Genomic DNA, 22,556 nt, shown 5'->3' with positions numbered 1-22,556 from the left:
TTTTTGTATAGTTCTTCTGTGTATTCTTGCCACCTCTTCTTAATATTTTCTGCTTCTGTTAGGTCCATACCATTTCTGTCCTTTATTGTTCCCATCTTTGCATGAAATATTCCCTTCGTATCTCTCATTTTCTTGAAGTGATCTCTAGTCTTTCCCATTCTATTTTTTTCCCCTATTTCTTTACACTGATCACTGAGGAAAGCTTTCTTTTCTCCCATTTCTTATCTCCATTCAAATGGGTATATCTTTCCTTTTCTCCTTTGCCTTTCAGGTCTCTTCTTTTCTCAGCTATTTGTAAGCCCTTCTCAGACAACCATTTTGCCTTTTTGCATTTCCTTTTCTTGGGGATGGTTTTGATCACTGCCTCCTGTACAATGTCACGAACCTTTTTCCATAGTTCTTCAGGCACTCTATGTGTCCAATCTAATCCCTTGAATCTATTTGTCACTTCCACTGTATAATCATAGGGATTTGATTTAGGTCATACCTGAATGGTCTAGTGGTTTCCCCTACTTTCTTCAATTTAGCTCTGAATTTGGCACTAAGTAATTCATGATCTGAGCCACAGACAGCTCCCAGTCTTGTTTTTGCGGACTGTATAGAGCTTCTCCATCTTTGGCTGCAAAGAATATAATCACTCTGATTTTGGTATTGACCATCTGGTGATGTCCATGTGTAGAATCTTCTCTTCTGTAGTTGGAAGAGGATGTTTCCTATGACCAGTGAGTTCTCTTGGCCAAACTCTGTTAGCCTTTGCCCTGCTTCATTTTGTCCTCCAAAGCCAAATTTGCCTGTTACTTCAGGTATCTCTTGATTTCCTACTTTTGCATTCCAGTCCCCTGTGATGAAAAGGGAATCTTTTTTTGGTGTTAGCTTTAGAAGGTCTTACAGGTCTTCTTAGAACTGTTCAGTTTCAGCTTCTTTAGCATTACTGGTTGGGGCATAGACTTGGATTACTGTGATACTGAATATCTTGCCTTGGTAATGAACAGAGATCATTCAGTCATTTTTGAGATTGTACCCAAGTACTGCATTTCAGACTTTTGTTGACTATGAGGGCTGCTCCATTTCTTCTAAGGGATTCTTGCCCACACTAGAAGATATAATGATCATCTGAGTTAAATTCACCCATTCCAGTCAATTTTAGTTCACTGATTCCTAAAATGTCATTATTCACTCTTGCCATCTCCTGTTTGACCACTTCCTATTTACCTTTTCTCACGGACCTAACATTCCAGGTTCCTATGCAAATTGCTCTTATAGCATCAGCCTTTACTTCAATCACCAGTCACATCCTCAACTGGGTATTGTTTTCACTTTAGCTCCATCTCTTCATTCTTTCTGGAGGTCTTTCTCCACTCTTCTCCAGTAGGATATTGGGCTTCTACCGACCTGGGGAGTTCATCTTTCAGTGTCCTGTCTTTTTGCCTTTTCATACTGTTCATGGGGTTCTCAAGGCAGAATACTGAAGTGGTTTGCCATTCCCTTCTCCAGTGGACCACGTTTTGTCAGAACTCTCCACAATGACCCTTGGTATGGTTCATAGTTTCATTGAGTTAGACAAGGCTGTGGTCCATGTGATCAGTTTGATTAGTTTTCTGTGATTGTGGTTTTCATTCTTTCTGCCCTCTAAGAGAAAAGGATAAGAGGCTTATGGAAGTTTCCTTTTGGGAGAGACTGTGGGGGGAAACTAGGTCTTGTTCTGATGGGCAGGGCCCTGCTCAGTATATCTTTAATTTTCTGTTGATGGGCGGGGCTCTTTTCCCTCCCTGTTGTTTGACCTGAAACCAAACTGTGGTGCAGGTAATGAAATAATGGTGACCTCCTTCAAATGAAGGGCCTGTGCACACACTGTTGCACTCAGTGTCTCCGACCCTGCAGCAGGCCACTGCTGACCCACGCCTCCGCCAGAAACTCCTAGACACTCACAGGCAAGTCTGGGTCAGTCTCTTGTGGGGTCACTGCTCCTTTCTCCTGGGTCCTGGTGCACACAAGGTTTTGTTTGTGCCCTCCAAGAGTCTGTTTCCTCAGTCCTGTGTAAGTTCTGTAATCAAATCATATAACTAAGGATCTGTGTAATACCCTATATCAAGAAATAAACAATACCTGTCTGAAAATTATCTGCATGTAAGTATATCTTGAATGAATAATCATCACTTAAAATTTATATATTATATTTATGTTTTTAAACACCTAGTTCCTGATGCTATTTTTTTAATACAATCCCATAACATTCTTCATGTATGAATCAGTGTATACCTCATTTAATGTCATTTACAGTGTAGTACTAATGCCATTCAAAATGAAACTGTCCATGGTCCTTGATTAAACCCTCTCATGAGAGTCCAAGCCACTGTTCAGGAGTCCCCCAATATATAATTGCCTCTAATTCCAGAGACAGGGGCAAGTAAGAAGGTAAAAATAAAAATTTTCACACATTTTAACAGCTTTCTTGAAGGATGACTAACATAGACTGCATGTATTTAAATATACAATTTGGGAAGTCTTTATGAGGCAACAAACATCATCACCATCATGATAAGGAACACATCTGACAACCGCTGGATTTCTTCCTATCCCTTTTGTGTTCCCTCCCTCTCACCTATCCCTGCCTCTGCTTTTTCTGCAGGCAGACACCAATTTTCTTTTCACCATAGATTAGTTGTAATTTTTTTTTAATTTCTAACTAAACGGAATCCTATCTTGTATGCTTTTGTCTGCCGTTTTTCTCCCAGATTATTTTGAGGTGCATCCATGTATTTTTCAGTAGTTCATTCCTTTTTATTGTTGAATAAGCTTCCATTTCATACACTGGACAGTTTATCATTTCACTTCTTAATGGGCATTTGGGTTATTTACAGGTTTTGGCTGCTAAGCATTAAGCTGCTATTTAGCATTCATGTACAAGTCTTTAGGTAGACAGAGATTTTCATTTCTCTTATCTAATACTTAGAAGTGGAATGGCTGGGTCACATACATATTTAACTTTTTAAAAAAAATGCTAAGCTGTTTTCCAAACTGGTTGTACAGTTTTACATTCCTACCAGCATTGGATGGGAATTCCAGTTCCTCTAACCCTTGCTAAAACTTGGCATGGTTTGTATTTAATTTAGGCTATTTAAATAGCTGTGTAATAGTATCTCACTGTAGTTTTAATTTTCAGTTTCTTAATAATTAATTATATTGAGCATCTTTCATATGTTTATTTCTCTCTTTGATTGAGGTATATCCTCAAATATCCAGTCCATTTTTGAAAGGATTTATGACAAGCAACAAGGGCTCTTCTTGTGTTGATAGATACAGTCCTTGTCTAGAGAGCTGGTATGGGTTATCCTCTACAGCTTACTTAGTTGTGTTGAAAATATTCATAAAATTATACCCATGCTTTTTTTCTTCATCACACTGTGATCACTTTGCTGTTTACCTGAAACTAATGCAACATTGCAAATCAGCTGTACTACAATATTAAAAAGATGTAGGAAAGCTTTGGCACTTTTTTTAGTAAGACCTCACAAGTGATCAAGCTACTTCTGAAACTTTCTTTTAAAGAGATAACTCATTTTATGAAACCCACTCCTTCTTGAAGGCTTGGGTCAGTCGACTGTGTCCCACTGTACCTTTCCTCTCCAGTGCCGGCTGCTAATTTGGCGGTCATTGCTCACCTTCAGTGGGTAACTCAGTACAGAACTCTTCCTCCCTGTTTCACATCTCACAGAGTCACAAGAGTGTAGAGTTTTCCTCTCCATAACATATCTCATCGTCGTATTTGGTGATTTTTTTAAAAAAAACTGTTATTTTCTTAAATTGAACTGTAATGGATTTACAGTATCACACTGAGCGATTTTTGAGTTGATGTATATGACCTATCTCATACAATAGCTTTACTGTCTCTTGACTAGTCCGCATAGTCTTGATTTTTGCTCTTTTTTAGCAACCCACTCCTATTGTCATGTTTTAAACTTTGACATTATCAGAAACAGTCTCACTCTCCAAATCAAAAATCCAATATTTCACTTTCTGATCATCGCCATATCGAATCAAATCTTTTACTTCCTACTTCCACTGCATATACATTTATTCATGTGACTCCCTGTTCTCATTCATCCTTTTGCTATCCTGGTTGGCAAAATGCCAGTATCAGTGATGCAGCACCTACCAAGACTGTGCTTTCTCCCCATCCCCCCTCTCAGACTGTCAAAGGGAACAAATAAGCTTAAATTGAGCTCATCTTAAAAACAATGGTCTCCCTGGATCCTGTGGGTAATATCCCAGTTCTCTTTTATTCTCTTCGAATTCAAGTTTCTGAATGCTTCATTTCTTCTTTTCCCTCCTCTCTTTATGTTTTTTAAAGGAGTTAAACATCTCCGTGAATACCTGCTCAGTTGTTTTTAATCCATTAAAAGTTCTGAAATTTCATATTCATGAAAAATATACAAGTGATATCTCATAGTTGTTTTTTTTTTAAACATGGGATATTTTGAAAAAGCATATGTTGAGGAGAGACTATGTATAATTGTAGTTTTTATATTTGTATTTAATGGAAGTTACAATTATTTTCATATATGTAAATAAATGAACATGATTATTTTTTCCCTATCACTCTTTGAAATTCTGAATTGTATTCTTTAGGAAAATGCATAAGTCACCCATCTATAATTATTTTATAAGACATGATGTATCTATAAGTAACCTTCTAACTTTTGTTCTCTGTTTTTGAGTATTACACTGGTGAAAAAATACTTCTTTGTCCTCAGAAGCAGTGCTCCCTCCCCTTCTAGGATTTAGGGAAATAAAAATAATAGGCACTCTTTCAGAAACAAGCCAAACTACTCGGGAACTGAGCATTTAGCCTGACCTGTGTGGGCCCCTCTGTGGAGTCCACAAGTACCAGGTTAGTTTGGCCACCATAGGTGGTTCAAGTCTGGAATGAGATCAAACTTAACTCTCACTTTGATTTACCTATCCCATGGGGAGGCTGAGCTACTTTGGGCTTTTAGGCTTAGGGCCTGTTCTATAAAGGTACCAGAATATCCAGTAACCATATGTGTGGTGTTTACCTTTGTTCTGCAGGAGCGGAAATAAAGAATTCATATTTTTAATAATACACTTAGGTCAGAGTTATTTCTCTGAAGACTTTTCCTGTTTTCTATGGCTCAGATGAGATTCTTTTGGAATGTAATGAAGACTGCATTAGGACTTTTGGTGAACTAAAACATGTCACAGAGCTGATTCTTATTTGTAGCGGTCGTTTATATCATTTAAAAAAAATCACTAACCTTTGATCATGTGCATCATCTGGGAAACAAACTAAACTTTGTGTATCTGTATGGAGCAAATGCTATAGCCTGTTGAAGGTGATGGCCAAATCTAGTTGGGGAAAGTGGTAAATAGCATTATTTCTTACACCTGTGACAACAGTACCTCTGTACCCTGAAAAAAAATGCCCTTTAAAGATCTGTTCTCCTATTTTCCTGGACTCTCTACTTCCCTCACTTAGCCACTAATATTTAATATGGATAATTGTTTTATATCTTGGTACTTCAGGTGCCAAAATCTTCAGGTGATATTTAACTCTGTTAAAACTACTTCTGTCCTCAATTAATGAATTTCTGGCATTATTTCTTGCTATCATTTTTAATTAATCAATTAATCCCATTGTTATCTTTATCACAATCATTACCCAATCAAGAGCCTCCACTGATTTTTATAGAACTAAATGGCTTTCCCCTTTAAGAAACCCAAAAGCATAAATACTCTCTCATGGCAGTAAATAAATTAATCCATAAATAAATCAATAAAATGTATCTTCTAGCACTTGAAGTAGCTTCCAGTTCCAGTTAAGTAACTGATTTTAATCTTACCACATATTTGCATACCGTCAATTTTGTGTGCTCCATAGGTTGACTGAGTGATTAATCTGGGAAATAATTTTATGAAATGACTAATCATCTTGTTATAAACTACATGACATAAAGGGCATTCTGTTAATTCAGGGTCAGGCCAGATGGTAAGGCAAGAAAGTGGCCTCTGTGTGGCTAAACTTGAAAATGTACAATTGAAAAATTAAATGAGGACTCCAGGAAATAGCACCTCTAAGAAATATTTCCAGGAAATAACACCTACTCAGTTAGAAAGCAAGGAATGATTGCCGGTTGCTATTAATGCAAGCATCATATGTGTAAATATTGGCAAGCTTTAAAGCTTGGGTTCAAAATCAAGGAAAGCTTTGTGAGCACTACATGTTATTGCAGATTTCTTAAATGGTGTCAGTGAGAGTAATAGAGAAACATTTTTATCAGTTCAACTAATAAAACAGATACATCCTTCTAATATTTTTGTCAAAGCTGAATAATGATAGTTGTGATTGAAAATAATAACAGGACACTTGTTGACATAATATAGACATAGATTTATTAAATTATATTCATGATTGAATGAAAGATTACCCATCTAGAAACAAAGGAAAATGGGGCCAGTCCATAGTGTTCACTCAAACATTTTCCTCAGCTCAAGGCCTCTGATATTTATCTGTATGATATGGGGAGAGGTTAATTTTTGTCCATGAAGAACATATTTCAACCAGTTGTGAATAAGAGAAGAATCAGAATTAAGAAGCCTCCAGTCTTAGCAAACAGAATTTCTTGGAAGAAGTACAAATGTACTATTTAGATTATTGCCTTTTTTCTAATAACTTAACTAACTTTCAGGTTTCTTCTTGGTTATTTGAAAACCTTTGTAAGATTGTAAGGCTGGAGTCTCATATGCTGGAATTTATCATCATAATACATGTGATTGCATATATTTGTGGTGCTTAAGTTGTTCAAAGTAGCACCTTGTCTTGAAAACATACTGCTCCTACATTAAATAATTACAGACTGCTATCATCTGGGCATTAATTTCAGTGATTTAGGAAATCCACTTTAAATGGCTAAAAAAATAGAAATGCGGATTGATTGTTTTAACTAACTGGAAATCAAAAATTAGTTTGAGTGTTAAGATCGGTTTGCTTTATTAGTTCAGTGGTGTCATTAAGCTTCTGTCTCCTTTGTCTACCATATCCACTTTCTCTTCACTCAAAGGACTACACAATTCTCTAGCCACATCTTAGAAATAAGGAGTGATTTTGTTGCAGGAAGGGGGACCCCTTCCAGGGCCTGAAACTGGGTTCTTGTCTAACACTCAGAAATGAATTGTCCGAGGAGACACATGTGCTGATAAAGCAAGAGATTTTTGGGGGGAAAGGGCACCCGGGTGGAGAGCAGTAGGTTAAGGAAACCCAGGAGAACAGCTCTGCCACGTGGCTTGCAGTGATGGTGATGGGATTAGTTTCTGGGTTGTCTTTAGCCAATCATTCATTCTGACTAAGTCCTTCCTGGTGGTGTAGGCCTTGTTCAGCCAAGATGGATGCCAGAGAGAAGGATTCTAGGAGGTGCTCGGACATGTGGTGTCTCCTTTTGACCTTTCCTGAACTGTTTTGGTTGATGGTGGCTTATTAGTTACATGTTCCTTACCAGGACCTGCTGTCATAAAACAACTCATGCATATGGTTACTATGGTGCCTGGCTAGGGTGGGTGGTTTCAGTCAGTGTTCTTCCCCTAACAGTTTCTATGGCTTTTTCAGAAATTACAGAGCTTTTGTCTTGGAGGTCTCCAATAAATGGCTTCTCCAGTGTCAGTGAACAGAACTGGGTCATATGGCACCCATAGGAATCAGTTTCCAAATACATTGATTCTATATGGTCTATATCTATGGATACTTAGGTATCTACCCTGAACATATTTTTTTTTCAATATTTATTCCACTAGATATTCTGAGTAGCAGCAGTGCAGTTTGATTAACATTTAAGGATAGTTTCATTCTTCTTGCTTATAGCTGGTTAAGAAGTTGTCATTTGTCCCAGATTTGTCATTGATAAATGAGGAGAGGTTGGCTGGAGGCAACTAGGAATACTCTTTCTTTTAAGAGAAAGTGACATATATAACTTTTATTATGTTGAGGTATGTTCCTTCTATTCCTGCTTTCTGGAGAGTTTTAATCATAAATGGGTGTTGAATTTTGTCAAAGGCTTTCTCTGTATCTATTGAGATAATCATATGGTTTTTATCTTTCAATTTGTTAATGCAGTATATTACATTGATTGATTTGCAGATATTAAAGAATCCTTGCATTCCTGGGATAAAGCCCACTTGGTCATGGTGTATGCCTTTTTTAATATGTTGTTGGATTCTGTTTGCTAGAATTTTGTTTATAAAATCTATATATGACAAACCCACAGCAAGCATTACCCTCAATGGTGAAAAATTGAAAGCATTTCCCCTGAAATCAGGAACAAGACAAGGGTGCCCACTCTCACCACTACTATTCAACATAGTGTTGGAAGTTTTGGCCACAGCAATCAGAGCAGAAAAAGAAGCAAAAGGAATCCAGATAGGAAAAAAAGAAGTGAAACTCTTGCTGTTTGCAGATGAAATGATCCTCTACATAGAAAACCCTAAAGACTCAACCAGAAAATTACTAGAGCTAATCAACAAATATAGTAAAGTTGCAGGATATAAAATTAATACAGAGAAATCCCTTGCATTCCTATACACTAACAATGAGAAAACAGAAAGAGAAATTAAGGAAACAATACCATTCACCATTGCAACAAAAAGAATAAAATACTTAGGAGTATATCTACCTAAAGAAATGAAAGACCTATACATAGAAAACTATAAAACACTGATGAAAGAAATCAAAGAGGACACAAACAGATGGAGAAATATACGGTGTTCATGGATTGGAAGAATCAATATTGTCAAAATGGCTATACTACCCAAAGCAATCTATAGATTCAGTACAATCCCTGTCAAGCTACCAACGGTGTTTTTCAGAGAACTAGAACAAATAATTTCACAATTTGTATGGAAATACAAAAAACCTCGAATAGCCAAAGTAATCTTGAGAAAGAAGAATGGAACTGGAGGAATCAACCTGCCTGACTTCAGACTCTACTACAAAGCCACAGTCATCAAGACAGTGTGATACTGGCACAAAGACAGAAATATAGATCAATGGAACAGAATAGAAAGCCCAGAGATAAATCCACGAACCTATGGACACCTTATCTTCGACAAAGGAGGCAAGGATATTCAATGGAAAAAAGACAACCTCTTTAACAAGTGGTGCTGGGAAAACTGGTCAACCACTTGTAAAAGAATGAAACTAGAACACTTTCTAACACCATACACAAAAATAAACTCAAAATGGATTAAAGATCTAAATGTAAGACCAGAAACTATAAAACTCCTAGAGGAGAACATAGGCAAAACACTCTCCGACATACATCACAGCAGGATCCTCTATGACCCACCTCCCAGAATATTGGAAATAAAAGCAAAACTAAACAAATGGGACCTAATGAAACTTAAAAGCTTTTGCACAACAAAGGAAACTATAAGCAAGGTGAAAAGACAGCCCTCAGATTGGGAGAAAATAATAGCAAATGAAGCAACAGAAGGATTAATCTCAAAAATATACAAGCAACTCCTGAAGCTCAATTCCAGAAAAATAAATGACCCAATCAAAAAATGGGCCAAAGAACTAAACAGACATTTCTCCAAAGAAGACATACAGATGGCTAACAAACACATGAAAAGATGCTCAACATCACTCATTATCAGAGAAATGCAAATCAAAACCACAATGAGGTACCATTACACACCAGTCAGGATGGTTGCTATCCAAAAGTCTACAAGCAATAAATGCTAGAGAGGGTGTGGAGAAAAGGGAACCCTCTTACACTGTTGGTGGAAATGCAAACTAGTACAGCCACTATGGAGAACAGTGTGGAGATTTCTTTAAAAACTGGAAATAGAACTGCCATATGACCCAGCAATCCCACTTCTGGGCATATACACGGAGGAAACCAAATCTGAAAGAGACACGTTCACCCCAATGTTCATTGCAGCACTGTTTATAATAGCCAGGACATGGAAGCAACCTAGATGCCCATCAGCAGACGAATGGATAAGGAAGCTGTGGTACATATACACCATGGAATATTACTCAGCCGTTAAAAAGAATTCATTTGAATCAGTTCTAATGAGATGGATGAAACTGGAGCCCATTATACAGAATGAAGTAAGCCAGAAAGATAAAGACCAATACAGTATACTAACACATATATATGGAATTTAGAAAGACGGTAATAATAACCCTATATGCAAAACAGAAAAAGAGACACAGATGTACAGAACAGACTTTGGGACTCTGTGGGAGAAGGCGAGGGTGGGATGTTTTGAGAGAACAGCATGAACATTATCTATAGTGAAACAGATCACCAGCCCAGGTGGGAAGCATGGGTGGGAAGCCCAGGCCTGGTGCACTGGGAAGACCCAGAGGAGAACAGCATGAACATTATCTATAGTGAAACAGATCACCAGCCCAGGTGGGAAGCATGGGTGGGAAGCCCAGGCCTGGTGCACTGGGAAGACCCAGAGGAATCGGGTGGAGAGAGAGGTGGGAGGAGGGATCGGGATGGGGAATACATGTAACTCCATGGCTGATTCATGTCAATGTATGACAAAACCCACTGCAATGTTGTGAAATGGTTGGCCTCCAACTAATAAAAATAAATGAAAAAGAAAAAAGAAAAAAAAAAAAGAGAAAGTGACAAGAAATGTGCCTCCCTCCCCATTTTCTTCTACTTCACTCCTACATTCTTACCCTTTCTCCTTCCCTTCTACCCCTTTCAATGAAAAAAAGAAAGAAAGAAAGAAAGAAGCATGTTGCCTTGATTTCTCCTGGCAGCCATCTTTTGATTGTGAGGAAAACTGTCCATAGGATACATCCAATGCTGTAAAGCCTTCATGACTTATTGAGTCACTAAATCAAATTCACCCAACTACTTCTGAATTTCCTATTATGTGAAAATAAAATTCCTTCTTCCTTAAATTAGGTTTTCTAATGCTCATAACCAAAAAAATTCTAAGTAGTGCAATATTTAGGCCAAAATATCAGTTATCAGGAAAATGAAAATTGATATTGGGAAGTTACCACAATATTTACTATATAGCTTAAGATATAAAGAATATAATCATCTCCTAATTTTCCAAGCTAGTAGTGACAAGCAGAATAATGTGTAATTTTGTGTAATTTGCAAACCATTCAAAAGTCATTTTAATTTGGCTTTGGGTAATGTTGTTCTATGCACAAAGGATTCCATATTCTCTGTGCTCTTAAAACTGAGCAGTGAAAATCTACTTTAGCTTTATTAGGAGGTGCAGGTAATTTTTGAATTTGTTTAGTCTCTTAATGTCAGGCACACCTTGGTGGAGAAGGGCACCATCATTGTCAGCTGAGACACGGTTGCCCCTCCTTCCTCTTTCTTCAGAGGCTTTTCTCTTCCTAGGGACATAGCAATGCTTTGGATTCAAAGGATCTCCCATCAGAGAAATGTTAGGGAGATATGAATAAACATTAGGAACAGTACTCAAATCATGATCAAACCATATAACAAATTATATTTGGTGTTAAATGTCAATAAGAAGTTGAAAGCACAATTTGCCTAGGATAATTAAGAATTGATTTCAGTTCCTTGTAAGAACATAGAGAAAAACATACAGGAAAATGCTTCAATGGACTAAATTCTTTCTAACGAGTATAGAAGGATGGTTGACAGTATAAAAGGAAAAAGGATGTTTGAGATAGTTCCCATATTAAAATAAAGTTTGAAATGGTCAAGAAAGAAAATCCTGGTTATGGTTAGAAGCAGATTGTATGCCTTAGGGAAAGTAGACTTCAAATATAAATTATTCAGCCAATAATAATAGTAATAGTTCTATACCTAAGAGTGCTCAAATTATAAAATAATTATTTCAATGGGAATGAAAAAAAAAACAACTTTTAGGAGCAAGAGAGTTGAAAATGATTTGTTTTTTTCATAGACATTTTGGTTACAATTTTTAAAATAACAGTGTGCTTTCACACAATTCAGCAAATTTAACATTTCATGACATCTAAGGATATTTTCTTATTATATTTGACATTATCATTAATTGAAACTATCTTAAATATTATTAAAAATGTTTACAAAGTATGATGAAAAAGTAAAAGTCCACTGAAAAGAAGCATCTGAGTTGCTTATGGAATGCTTTCTTTCTAAGACTGGATTGCTAGCTCTTGATGAAGATTGAAAGGTAACCCAGAATGGGCCATGTAATGCAAATAATACTTATAAGTCATTTATTAGTTTTTTAGTTAGAATACCTAAAGATTTAAGTGACTCCATAGCTAAAAATCCGAAAAGGGAACCTTAAAATTCTAACAATATTGATATGATAAAGCTATGATGACCTGTGGTGTGGGATGAGCAGAATATAAATTTAAAAAAAAAAGACAAATATAAAAAAACCTGTGAACTTAGAGTAAATGTTTAATAGAAAATTAGGTCATAACCATGAGAAAATATCAGAGAAAATAAACTTGAGATTTATGTAAGACTTACAAAAATGGCAAGGAAATTAAAATTGTTAGATCTTTTTGGAGCACTGTTCAAACTGAAAGAACAATGCATAGATTTATTGCTTAGAATAAATGGTGAGATGTTAAAAGACTATGGTAAGATAGCAGAGCTCAAGTCCTGCTTTGCTTCTTTTAAGGAGAGCAATTTGCAAAAGATAGAAAAAACAGATTACAGAGGAACTCTTAAGTGAGAAGAGAATACTTAGCTACTTTAGTGTCTAGGGTCATGTAGAATTTAAGTACTTAAACAGCTCATGCTTATCACAAAACTAAAATGGATAATACTTGAGATATCAAAAACAGGAAGAATTTACATGATTAGAGTGAACTCAAGGGACAAATTTTTAAAAGTAGAGAAGCTGGATATTCATAGAATTGTCCATTTTGGTCCTGTGATTTTGTTAAATAAGTCGAAGGTGTGAAGGTGTGTGAACCTTTAAAATTGCTTGTATTACTAAAAACCATGTGTTTTTCACTAACAGTATGCTATTTAAAATCAAACTTGTTTTCTTTTTTGATAGAATACTTAGTGAAAGCTGTGGATATAATCAGTCCTGATTATACCAGATCTTCTGACAAAGTGAAAATATTTGTGTGGACAAGTTAGAGAAAAATATGCTGTAGAATTAAATGCAGTGTAGCTGCCTGGATGATCACATTCAAGGATTACTTGTAATTGATGGATGACAGCTAAAAGCAAGGTCCATGATTGACATAGTATAGACCCTATCATTTTCAACATTTGTCACTGACTTTGAGAAAAGTGTAGAAGACCTATCAAATTTAAGGACAATATAAGGTTGGATGGCAGAGGTAAAATAATCCTTATTCGGGCAGATATCAAGAGGGTCATAGGCGAAAACAAAGTAAAATTTAATAAAAATTCATTCATCTTTTTATTTTCTATTCAGTGTTCACTATTAAGCATCTTCTTTTACATGTAAAGCACTTGGTGATGGTGGTGGTTTAGTTGCTAAGTCGTGTCTGACTCTTGCGACCCTATGGACTGTAGCCTGCCAGGTTCCTCTGTCCATGGAATTCTCCAGGCAAGAATACTGGAGTGGGTTGCCATTTCCTTCTCCAGGGGATCTTCCCAACCTAGGAATTGAACCCATGTCTCCTGCAATGCAGGCTGATTCTTTACCAACTGAGCTACGAGAGAAGCCCATGTAAAGCACTTAGCTTATTGCTAAAAAGGCAAAACTGAATTAAGACATGTCCCTGTTTTATAAGGGGGATTCCCAGGTGGCTCAGTGGTAAAGAGTCCACCTACCAGTGCAAGAGACACAGGTTCAGTCCTTGGGTTGGAAAAATCCCTTGGAGGAGGAAATAGCAACCCACTCCAATATTCTTGCCTGGAGAGTCCCATGGACAGAGGAGCCTGAAGGGCTACAGTCCATGCTGTCTCAAGGAGCTGGACACGACTGAGCTAGCATGCACATCTTAGAAGTACAGAAGAGAAGACATTTTAAGAAATAATTGTGATTAAATATAAACCTTGCTATAAGTGCATACAGTTGTTATGGAAGCATAGGTTTATGAATAAATGGATTGAGTGGGAAGTACTAGGTATAGGTTTTTGGATGACTTATAAAAGAGTAGACATGCTTAGTTTTAACCTTGTGAGAGGAAAGATGCATCAGTGACATGATGTGAGTGCCTTAAAATGTAAATGCATTAAAGTTATAATGTTTAAACAAAGTAAATAGACACTGTTGTATCCTTTTCTGTGCTCACCTTTCAAAAGGACGTGACTAGAAATGAAAGAAAACAAATAAAGAGATGTATATCCAAGAGAAGATGCCAACTAAATAAATTATTTCTAGTGTTAATAAGGAAATAGCTTAAGAGTTGACTAAATTATGACTGTCCAGTTTTTCCATGTTACATATTTTATTCTTACTTGATCTTTTTTAAGGTTATACATTAATAGTGCTTATAATATTATCATAATATATCCTGTAGGTTAGAAGTTGCTTTCTTTCATGTCCCTTCCCCTGTTGTTGATGTGTATGTATGTGTGTATATGTATTTCTAAATGAAAGTGAAAGTTGTTCATTTGTGTCCGACTCTTTGTGATCCCATGGATTATACAATCCATGGAATTCTCCAGGCCAGATCCCTTCTCCAAGGGATCTTCCCAACCCAGGTCTCCCGCATTGCAGGCAAATTCTTTACTATCTAAGCCACCAGGGATGATCAAGAATAGTGGAGTGGGTAACCTATCCCTTCTCCAGGGGATCTTCCCAACCCAGGGATGAAACCGGGGTCTCCTGCGTTGCAGGCAGGTTCTTTACCAACTGAGCTATCAGGGAAGCCCATGTGTTTCAGAAGTAAAATTTAAACCAACAATAAGAGAAAGACACAAACTTGTGATTGTTAAGGGGAAGATTTATTATTCCCACTTATAAGGGATACTTACTTGTATGTCTTTGATCACTTTCATTAAGAGTATTTTGTTAGAAGTTTATTTAATTTGGATCCTTCCTCTTAAGAGGCGTTTTGATTTAAAGTTGACTTTTAACCAGTGGAATTAACCTTGGTTGAATTAGCCTTAAGTACTCAATGTCTTTTTGGTGCTTATTTTCCCTTTCAATTTTATAGTGATTTTGTTGTAATGACTGCAGCATTTAGTTTGGTGAAATTTGTTCTCATAACAGAAATAAGAAATTTTATTTGAGGATGCAAAAATAAATGTTTCTCATATCAATGCATTGAAGTTTGGTGCTAGTGTTTCTGGTCTGCAAGGCATACATTTATTTTAATCAGTGACCAGTTAACTCACGTGGCTGTCCATGTTGTTAATGAAGGAGAGGTCATGGGTTTCATCCTGGTGCAGGCCAGCAAACTTCTCTTTGTTATGTGGCATGGGATATGCCCCTCACCCCAGCCAGCTGGCTGGCAAATGTGTGCAGTTGGTGACAAGGAGAACTGGGTGAGACTGTGTAGATGGATTGGTGCAAATTCATCACCATAGCTAGGAAAATAACCCTGAGTGAATGTCTCCCTAATGGACAACACATGGTTGTTTATATTCAATTGAACTGTAGATATATAGTTTGTCATTAGTCTTACTTACAGAAAATCTCACTTTTGTTTAATAGGTAAAATACATCCCTGCTTTAGTTCTTTTGGAGTAAATTTTTCAACTATATTTTACAGATATTTTACATTTTGTTTTCACATAATCTTCTCTTACATGTAAAATTTAGTAGCTTTTTAGGACATTTGAGTTTTGCAACAGTCTTGTTTAGCTTTTTAAGACCATAGGCAAAAATCACATGAGCATTGATTTTGATAAGACTAAGTCAGTCTGTGATGAATATTAATGGTGAAAAAAAGTTAAATCAAGCACATAATATTTGGCTACTATCATTCGGACATCTCTTCCTCTGCATTTATTAATATGATTTGGATAAAAGAGTAAATTCAGTACTATCTTGGTTTTTGGAAATCTGTGTGCTTTAACCGGCACAAATTAAATTAAGGTATTTACTACTTTCAAAAAGGGTGCTTAATAATGTTGAGTAAGCTTTCAAACTCAGTTTATTTCAGCATAGACTAATTGCTCTCATCTAATCATGCTGTATCATGTAATTAATATGAACATAGCTAGGATTCACCTCTATTTTTTTTTCCTTTTTGCAGGCTGTTGTACAAAACAGCATTACATGTGTTTAAAAAAACTACAGTTTAACAAACCAAATCTAACTTTTCCTTTAAAAACATTATATATTTCATTTGACTATCTCAGACATTTCATAAGAGGCGATCTTAGTAAAATTAGATCCATTCTTTTTTAAAAATGATAAGTTTAATTTAATACAGCCAAAACCTATTTTATTATTTCAGCCTAATTAATCGTATATCAAAACCTTAGTTTTAGAAAAAGTAGATTGTAGAATATACACAGTGAATTTCTGTTAGGCTCAAAATGACTCGAGTTTTGATTCTAATACAAAATGTGAAATATAAATTTCATTATTTATATTTCACTGGGTACCACTGAGTGACCAAATCATACAGACTTTTATACCACATTTATATGTGGTCTATACCACATTTATATACTCACCGAGTACCACTGTTGGTAAGGATGTCTGAGAGCCATGGAATATATAATTAGCTGGGCTTTTCAGAAATTAAAGCTCTGCAGTTTTCATTGTATAATTTTTTACATTGAAATGACTTCTGTGTTTAGAGAATATTAATCTCTTTAGATCTCTAAAAGACTATTGTCAGACCAGGTCTGACAATAGCCCTTTACTGAGTTTTTAAGTTGTTTCAATCTAATTTTTACAATAAGCTGTAGCACAGTACAGTTGATAGCAACTATTTGTGTACAGTTCCTGTTTTTAATGTAGTATCAGAATGTCCCTATGGAAAGTGATTGGTACTTCTCATACCTTATTTTGAAAAAAAAAAAAAAGTTCTGTATTTGTATTCCATGGTTATTTGATATAACACACACACAAAATGAATATATTTAACTTCTCTCTCTTTCTCTCTTTCCCTCTGTGTGTGTGTGTGAATTTAAAAATGTGCTACTAATCATTTTCCCCCAAATTCCTATTTTTATGAGTTTTAGGGTTTTTACAGTCAGTGTGAATTCTTCTGTCAGAGTGCAGACCGACTGACAATACAATCATTTAAAAATCTAATTACTTTCACCTGTTTAAATAAGTGAAATTCATGCTGGAAAACGTGTGCAAACTGCCACGGGAAGTAGCTGAACTCCCACTCAAGGAAAGTTTTGCAGACATCTTTTTTTTTTTTTTTGTCCCTTGAGGTGTTTATGTCCTTTTAAAAGTCTGTATGGATTTGGTCTATAGCCACAGATTTGTGACTAAATGACTGTGTGATCGAAGCTACTAAACAGTAATAAGGCTTGGTAATAGCAGTTTGAGGTTTATTTCAAAAGCTTCATGTCTAATCTCATTAGTATACCTATGGGTACAAATGTTATTTTTCCCTCGTGTGTTCTAAACATAAAGGAAATAATAGATCATAATTAATGTACTAAAAAGGCACATTTTGCCTCTGTTTTTATTTTACAATGCATAGTTAGTTCACCTAAACCTAACAAATATGAATGTGTTTTCTCTTCCTTTTTAATTTTGTTTTTAACTAAAAAGCTGCACTGATATTATACAGAAAGAGAAGATGAATGTTTGCCACTGAACTCCACTGGATTTAAATAAATAAAAACAAAGAATAATTCTCTAATAGCCTGGCAACACATCTGAAGCTCAGTCTGTTGTTTGTTTGGGAAGGTGAATGGAATATGTGTTATGCAATTTCTCAGCAGCAATCATTACACATTTTCAGTTGATAGACTTTTAAGCTGTCACATCCTTATTTTCTTTTCCTGGCAACAATTATTGCGTCATGAAATGAAGATAATTGTAATTTTGTTTTGTCTTGGATGCCATTTATAAGATGTGCTATACATATTATTACCTCTCATTCCTATTAGATTATTTTTTTAGTAAAATTAGAGTTTAGTTGATTCAGGGTATTATACTACTGCTTTTAAAGCATTATTAGCATTTTGTTAAGATTGGATATTAAGGAATGCAAATGACCAGGTCCGTTATTAAAATAGGGAAACAAATTCCACTTAGCTATTTGATTTTTTTCCCTCTCTTCGAATATGTAGAGCATGTACTTTGTGCACAGGCTAACTTGTGTGTATATGTTCTACATCATATCAAACAAATACTTATAGATAATAGGAATAACACGTATAGCTCAGGAGTTTTAAACTCATATGCCTTTAGGAGCCAAGCAAAGCCCACCAATGAATAAAATGAACTTTTGTTAATTAGGAAGTGATGGAGGAAGACAAAACTGGAGATTACAGGCCACTTCTAAAGGTATACAAATTCAATTGTTTTAAAATATCCTGTGTACTGTCATTATCAAGGAAAACACTTTGACTGACTGCATTTGGCCTTCAGGACACCAGTCTGAGACTTTGAAACCTCCCACCTATTTTATACATCATTAGCTGGGGATTATCCTGCCATGGAGGAATCATAGTTGGGGGCCCCTCCAATCTGATGCCCTTGCTTCCAGGAGTATATTAGGATTTGTCAGTGTAAGAATTAATCAGTTACTAAATATTCAAAATGAATATTTGTTACTAAATAACAAAATGAATCTTAAAACTAATGCTTTAGAATAGACACTACAGTTACATCTCTGCAACTTCTTAGATCTTTACATCCCTGAAAGTCATTTCTGCTGAGTTCTGAGTGCACAAACTTCCATCCCTACAGCAGACATACCTCTCTACTATTCTTTGATCCTCACTGATGTCCTAACACTACTTTGTAATTGTGTCAATTAATGCAGTTAATATATTAGTAATAATATAACCCCATGGCTCTCAGGCTAGCATTTCCCTTCTAAAATTGTAGAACATCATCCCCTTCTAGTGAAGATAAGGGTATCTATGTAAGATAACTAAACAAGCACTGTACTATGATTGGCAATTATATGAATACATCCCTGGAGAACTACGGATGGAGGTTCGTAACACTGTATAGGAAATGGTTATCAAAACCATCCCCAAGAAAAAAGAAATGCAAAAAGGCAAAATGGTTGTCTGAGGAGGCCTTACAAATAACTGAGAAAAGAAGAGAAGTGAAAGGCAAAGGAGGAAAGGAAAGATATACCCATTTGAATGGAGAGTTTCAAAGAATAACAAGGAGAGATAAGAAAGCCATCCTAAGTGACGAATGCACAGATACAGAGGAAAACAATAGAATGGAAAGACTAGAGATCACTTCAAGAAGATTAGAGATACCAAGAAAAAATTTCATGCAAAGATAGGCACAATAAAGGACAGAAAAGGCGTGAACCTAACAGAAGCATAAGGTGTTAAGAAGAGGAGGCAAGAATACACAGAAGAACTATACAGAAAATATCTTCATGACCCAGATAGCCACAATGGTATGATCACTCACCTAGAGACGGATATCTTAGAATGAGAAGTCAAGTGGGCTTTAGGAAACACTATGAACAAAACTAGTGGAGGTGATGAAATTCCAGCTGAACTATTTCAAATCCTAAAAGATGTTGCTGTTAAAGTGTTGCACTCAATACACCAGCAAATTTGGGAAAGTGAGCAGTGGTCTTAGGACTGGAAAAGGTCAGTTTTCATTCCAGTCGAAAAGAAGTGAAGTGAAGTGAAGTCGCTCAGTCATGTCCGACTCCTTGCAACCCCATGGACTGTAGCCTACCAGGCTCCTCAGTCCATGGAATTTTCCAGGCAAGAATACTGGAGTGAGTTGCCATTTCCTTCTCCAAAAGAAGGGCTATGCCAAAGAATGTTCAGACTATTGCACAATTGCAGTCATTTCGCATGCTATCAAAGTAATGCTCAACATTCTCCAAACTAGGCTTCCACAGTATGTGAACTGAGAACTTTGAGATGTTCAAGCTGGATTTACAAAAGGCAGAGGAACCAGATTGGAATCAAATTGGAATCAAATTGCCAACATCCATTGGATCATAGAAAAAGCAAGAGAATATCAGAAAAAAACATTTACTGCTTCTTCACTGGGGCTTCCCTGGTAGTACAGCTAGTAAAGAATCTGTCTACAATGTAGGAGGGCCCAGTTAGATATCTGAGTTTGGAAGATCCTCAGGAGAATGGATAGGCTACCTACTCCAGAATACTTGAGCTTCCCTGCTGGCTCAGATGGTAAAGAATTCACCTGCAATGAGGGAGACCTGGGTTTGATCCCTGGGTTGGGAAGATCCCCTGGAGAAGGGAATGACTATCCACAGCAGTATTCTTGCCTGGAGAATTTTTTGAACAGAGGAGCTTGGCAGGCTACAGTCCACAGGGTCACAAAGAGTTGGACTTTCACTTTCATGTTTGCTGCTTCATTGACTATGCTAAAGCCTTTGCAGTGTGGATCACACAAACTGTGGAAAATTCTTGAAGAGATGGGAATGCCAGACCACCTCACGTGCCTCCTGAGAAACATGTGTGCAGGCCAAGAAGCAGCAGTTAGAACGTCATAGAACAACAGACTTATTCAAAATTGGGAAAGGGGCATGTCAAGATGGTATATTGTCACGCTGCTTATTTAACTTATATGCAGTGTACATCATGCAAAATGCGGGCTGGAGGAAGCACAAGCTGGGATCAAGACTGCTGGGAAAAATATCAGTAACCTCAGTTAGGCAGGTGACACCACCCTTATGGCAGAAATTAAAGAGGAACTAAAGAGCCTCTTGATGAAGATGGAAGAGGAGAGTAAAAAAAAATGGCTTAAAAGTCAACATTTGAAAAACAAAGATCATGGCATCTGGTCCTATTACTTCATGGCAAATAGATGGGGAAATAATGAAAACAGTGACAGACTTAATTTTCTTAGGCTCCAGAATCACTGCAGATGGTGACTGCAGCCATGAAATTAAGATGCTTGCTCCTTGCAGAAGAAAAGCTATGACAAACCTAGACAGCGGATTCATTACATTGCTGACAAAGGTCTATATAGTCAAAGCTATGATTTTTCCAGTCGTGTATGGATGTGAGAGTTGGACTATAAAGAAAGCTGAGTGCCAAAGAATTGATACTTGTGAACTGTGGTATTGAAGAAGACTCTTAAGAGTCCCTTGGACTGCAAGGAGATCCAACCAGGCAATCCTAAAGGAAATCAGTCCTTGGAATATTCATTGGAAGGACTAATGCTTAAGCTGAAACTCCATTACTGTGGCCACCTGATGTGAAGAGCTGACTCATTAGAAAAGTCCCTGATGCTGGGGTAGATTGAAGGCAGGAGGAGAAGGGGACAACAAAGTGGGCATCTCCAACCCAATGGACATGAGTTTGAGTAGGTTCCAGATGATGGTGAAGGGAGGCCTGGAGTACTGCAGTCCATGTGGTTGCGTGGATATGACTGAGTGACTGAACAACAGGAGCAGCCTGTGTTTTATATGTGCAGTTTTAGACATAAGTAGTGGAAATTAGGTTTTTTTGGATCTTGCTTTGTACATTGAAAAATATCTGATTTTCTTTAAAAATTACCCATCACACTGAAATTAGTGAAATAGAAACATGTGTTTGGGTCTAAGGGCAAGTTCTATTCCAGTTTTTATAACTATTAGTAAAACATCTGTCTGATTTTAAAAACTAAAAGTCATGCTAATTATTTTCTTTAATTTTTTGATTATTATTTTTAGTTGCAATGATACCTTCACTAGTCTAAAATGACTTTTGAAACCTGTTTTATTTACAGTATAAATTTCTAATTGAACTAAATTATACATATCACTCCATGGCATATATATAATTTGAAAAAAAGTTCAAGATTGAGTATTTCATATAGATCACAGAGAACACAAACTAAGGATGCCATTTTAAAATCTGATATATATGTATATATATATTAATTTAAACCAAACAAATTTCTCCATACTTAAAATTCATTGTGTTAAAGAGAGCATCATTTTGAGAATATAATTATGTATTGTTTATGATTACCATGAAGAATAGCATTAAAACAATTTTTTTTCCACAGAACAATATGTACTTTAATCAAAACTTCCAAGCTACTAGTTTAGCTTAAGAAAAAAAAAATCATATAACCTAACCAGCAAAGTCCTTAGCAAACTATTTACATATTAATTTTTCAAATATACGTGTACATTTGACCCTTGAACAAAGCATTGGTTAGGAGTACCATCTCTTCAAAAATCCTTATATAATTAATTTTATAGTTAGCCTTTTGTATCTGTCTGTACTTTTACACTTGAGGATTCAACTAACTGTGGATCATGTAGTATGTATTTGCTGAAAACAAAACAATCCCCGCCCCTGCAGTTAAACCCACATTGTTAAAGGGTCAACGGTGTATTCCTAGCTGGGAACCTCCAATTTCTGAATTCTGGAACAAATGAGCCGTTGTCACACAGATTACAGCCTTTTCCCAGACTTTTTGCAAACTCCCCTCTTATGGGACTTCCACAAATTTCTACGAACGCCTGGCATTCAGGGCATTGTCACCCGATGGGGCAAAGTACCACAGAAAGA

General features: G+C 36.3%; 1 protein-coding gene across 3 annotated transcripts in view; it reads left to right on the top strand.

Moving 5' to 3' along the window:
- Window positions 1–22,556, top strand: part of FOXP2 (forkhead box P2) — a 630,928-nt gene that overhangs the window by 260,782 nt on the left and 347,590 nt on the right. The gene's annotated exons all lie outside the window — the stretch shown is intronic.

Source organism: Cervus elaphus, chromosome 18 (assembly GCF_910594005.1).
Source record: "Cervus elaphus chromosome 18, mCerEla1.1, whole genome shotgun sequence".
In the NCBI taxonomy this organism is placed as follows: Eukaryota; Metazoa; Chordata; class Mammalia; order Artiodactyla; family Cervidae; genus Cervus; species Cervus elaphus.
Note: the sequence above shows the minus strand (reverse complement) of the source record. Positions and strands in the feature narration are given on the sequence as shown.